Source organism: Trichosurus vulpecula, chromosome 1, assembly GCF_011100635.1.
Source record: "Trichosurus vulpecula isolate mTriVul1 chromosome 1, mTriVul1.pri, whole genome shotgun sequence".
In the NCBI taxonomy this organism is placed as follows: Eukaryota; Metazoa; Chordata; class Mammalia; order Diprotodontia; family Phalangeridae; genus Trichosurus; species Trichosurus vulpecula.
The window spans coordinates 401,146,347-401,150,418 of record NC_050573.1 but is presented as its reverse complement, the minus strand read 5'-3'; the positions used below and the strand labels follow the sequence as shown (position 1 = coordinate 401,150,418).

Genomic DNA, 4,072 nt, shown 5'->3' with positions numbered 1-4,072 from the left:
ATTCAAATATTTTCTTTGGAGGGAATAGACTTGTTCAGAGTTCCTCCAAGGATTATTAATTGGACTCTTGGTCTTCGCCCCTTCTGGGTTTACATGAGATTGGTGAAAAAACAGCTCTTACTTTTGGTGGTAACAACTAGAAAGAAAGTAGATACTCATAGACTGGGGAAGCAACTAGACAACTTGTCATTTATGAACACAATGAAATATGACTATGCTGTAGAGAATGATGAACATGAATTCAGGGAAAGATGGGAAGATATAAATGAACTGATGCAGAGTAAAAAAAACAGCAGGTCCCCAAATAATGAACACAATGTCTACAAAAATTTAGACTGAAAGTGCCACCAATTGAAACTGAACAGTGTACAGTTACAGTAGAATGAACTTAGCCCTAGAGAAAAACCAAGAAAATGTACTTTCCTTTCTTCTTTAAAGAGACTGACTTCTGTGGGTATGGCGCATTGCATAGACTATCAGACAGATTTAATGTATTGGTTGGCTTTGCTGAACTGCCTTTCTTTTTTCTTTTTCTTTTTAACCTTTATTACAAGGGATGGGTTGCCAGGTATGGGAGGGGAGTGGGATATATTCAGAAATGAAGGTGGTTTTAAATCATAAGATAATAAAAATAGATGAGGATTAAAACCAAAATACTCTATAAAAAGTAAATCAGTGCAGCTTAGACCCAATCCTCATATTTATAACAAAGTCTCTCAATCCATTTACAATTGCACTCTTGATTATAAAGGGGCAAATATACAAAGGGACAGCAAGGAAAGGGAAGTCAAGAGAAGGGAAGGGAAAAGAAGGGAAGGGGAGTGGAGGGGAGGGAAGGGGAGGGGAGGGAAGGGGGGTGAAGGGAGGGGAGGAGAGGGGAGGGTATATTACTATATTGTACAAGAGCCACAGGCAGCATTCCGCCAATGATCACTGAGAAGGGGTCAGACACACTTGTTTGTTTCAACTATGCTCCTAAGAAGAAAACTCTAGCTTTTTAAAGTAGGGAAACAGATAAGAATATCCCAAGAAAACTGGGGGGAAAGTGCAAAACCATTTGTAACAGCACCATGGCATTGTCCTCATTACACATGGCATTTGAGATAAATCATAATGAGGCTACAGACAAGAACAGTGGATGGATTTTTGGCAAACTTCCCTCTAAATCATGGTGAGAAACTTCAACATCAACGTGAAACAGATGACTTCTTAGAAATGTGCCCATTAAGAGGGGAGGCCGGGGTGCTTTGTCAGTCAGACTTGTTGAAGTGTTTCTGTATTCTTCCCTAGTTCTTTAGTCAATGGAAGTTTATTAATAGTTGCCAGAGCTCCCAAGGTTGCCATAGTATTTGTAAACAAATGCAGTTGGTCAAGAGGCTTCAGGGTGGTATAAAATGCTAAGGGAACTTTTGTGAAAAGGTCTTTCTCCTTGGGGAAGTATTCTGGAAAAGTGACACCTTGAAAAAGTCCCAGAAGACAGAGATAGTACAAGTGACTTACTGAGTGAGATTTACTGTATTTACTCACACAGATCTATTCCATCACACCAGACTGTTAGAATTTAAAAGAGAGAGAGGAAGGACATTATCCTGCTGATGGGTGAAGCCATGGAGTGTATTTGCTGAAATAGTAATAATAGCTAACATTTATGTGATCTCAAAGGCGTGCAACTCAGAGGAATCTTTGAAGGCTTAGACAGAACCGATGCCAACTGATGTTAACATCTTCTTAACAGGGACAATATGTTTGTCTTGAGCTGCTCTGACCAAGCCTTCAGAGAGCTTCAGGGTTAGCTTTCATGCATTTCCCCTCTGAGTGGAATTTCTGAAATGTCCTGAGCTCGAGATCTGCCAGCCTCAGTCTCACCAGTAGTTGTGCTACCACGCTTAACCTAAAACCCTGTTTACTATTTGATCTCAGAAACCCCATCAAGAAGCAGTGTGGCACAGTGGAAGGAGCTCTGGACTCTGGGAACCTGGTTTCAAATCTCACCTCTGATATTACTTGTATGATCTTAGATAAGTCACTTAATCACTTAGGGCCTCAGTTCCCTTATTTGTAAAAAAAAAAAAATGAAGGTTCAAACTAGAAGGCCAGTGTGATCCCTTCTATCTCTAAGGCTATGTTCCTGTGACCAAAGTGGATAAAAACAATCTGTTCCCAAGTTGCTGAGAGTCTAGAACCTGTTACAAAAGATGCTTCTCACAAATGCTTCTGGCATTAAGGGGCCACCCTAGATGAAGGGATGGAGGCTTATATGTTAAAAATGCAAATAGAGCTTATGCGGGTTGGTAGCAAGTAAGGTGGCAGCATAACGAAGGCCTCAGGCACCCTGAGAGAGTATACGTAATTGGACGCTGCCTGCCTACTCCCAAGAGTCCAGTGCCACCTTTTAACAGATGCGGATCTTTGCTCCTTTTTTACTGTTGTAGTAAAATCCCAATTCTGGTACTTTGTTTCTCAGCTGAAAAAGATGAAGAAGTCTTCTGGAGAAATTGTATACCGTGGACAGGTCTTTGAAAAGTCCCCTCTTAGAGTGAAAAATTTTGACATCTGGCTGCGCTGCGATTCCAGGAGTGAAACCCACAACATGTACAGGGAGTACAGGGACCTGACCACTGCTGGTGCCGTCACTCAGTGCTACCAAGATATAGGAGCCCATCACCGTGCCCGGGCCCACTCCATCCAGATCCTGCAAGTGGAAGAAATTCATGCCAGCAAGTGCCGCCGGCCCCCAGTCAAGTGGTTTCATGACTCCAAAATCAAGTTCCCTCTGCCCCCACAGAGTTTTGCTTCGCCAGCACAAACCACGCTTTACTACAAAGAGGCCCAACACCATCTTCTCAGTGCAGAGACAAGGAGGCGTCTGTTGTATTTGATCTGTTTAAATAAATTTCTCAATTGGAAATCCAAAACAAATGCAAATAGAGGCTTCTTAAGTCTTTTGATGGAGAGAAGTCACATAGATAATAGATAGTAGAGCAGAGATCTGAACCCAGGTCTTCTAATTCTTCCCTCCTTCTCTCACCCCACCCCCCACTCCTGAGGGATCACCATTTAGATGTCAAATATTTTATGGCTACTCGTTTAACTTAGCCCCCTATAGCTCAGAACTCTGGAGTTCAAAGGTCCAGCAAGCTCAGTTTCCCCAATTGTTGGGATTATAGGTGTATACACTATACCTAGCCAAAGCTGAATTTTTCTAATCTAAGTGCAGGATGTTACATTTATTCCTATTAATCAATCAATGAACACCAATTAAGCACCAACCATGTGACAGGAACTTTGCTAAGCATTGGGGATACAAAACAGAGGCAAAAAATAGTTCCTTTCCTCAAGGAGTTCACAATGGAGACATTGTAAACAAATACATGAAAACAAGATGCATATAGGATAAATAGGTGCTAGAATTAAGAGGGGCTGGGAAAAGATTCCTGTAAAAGGTAAAATTTTAGTGGAAACTTAAAGGAAACTAGGGAAGTCAATAGGTGGAGTTGAGGAGCGACAGTGTTCCAGGCACGGAGGATGGCCAGCGAAAATGGAGGGAACTGAGAGGTGGAGCGTCTTGCTCATAGAACAGCAAGGAAGCCAGGGTCACTGGAGCAAAGAGTACAGAGCAGGGAGTGAGGTGTAAGAAAAGTGGAAGGATAGAAGAGGGGCTAGGTTATAAAGGGCTTTGAATTCCAAACAGAGCATTTTGTATTTGATCCTGGAGATAATAGGGAGTCACTGGAGTTTTTTGAGTAGAGGACTAACATGGTCACACTTATACTTTAGAAAAGTCATCTTGGTGGCTGAATGGAGGATGAATTGGAATGGAGTGCATGCGATTACATCTCTCTAGATTCAGCCCAACATTCGAGGGTGTCGGGATCTTTTTGGATCTTGACTGTCATCCAATGCATTAGCTATCCCTCTCAGTTTTGTGAAATCTCTAAAGCTGATAAGCCTGCCATGGCAGAAGGCCAAGGACAGCTCCTGGGGCATTCCAATTGCGATTTCCCTCCAAGCCTGGCTCCACCCTACCTTCCCAGCCTTACTCCATATTACTCCCCTCCGTGTACTCTATGTT

The 4,072-nt window shown here is 42.4% G+C and overlaps 1 pseudogene; it reads left to right on the top strand.

The window, feature by feature from the left end:
- The first annotated feature begins 201 nt into the window (after window positions 1-201).
- Window positions 202-2,879, top strand: LOC118839054 (annotated as a pseudogene).
- The last annotated feature ends 1,193 nt before the right edge of the window (window positions 2,880-4,072 follow it).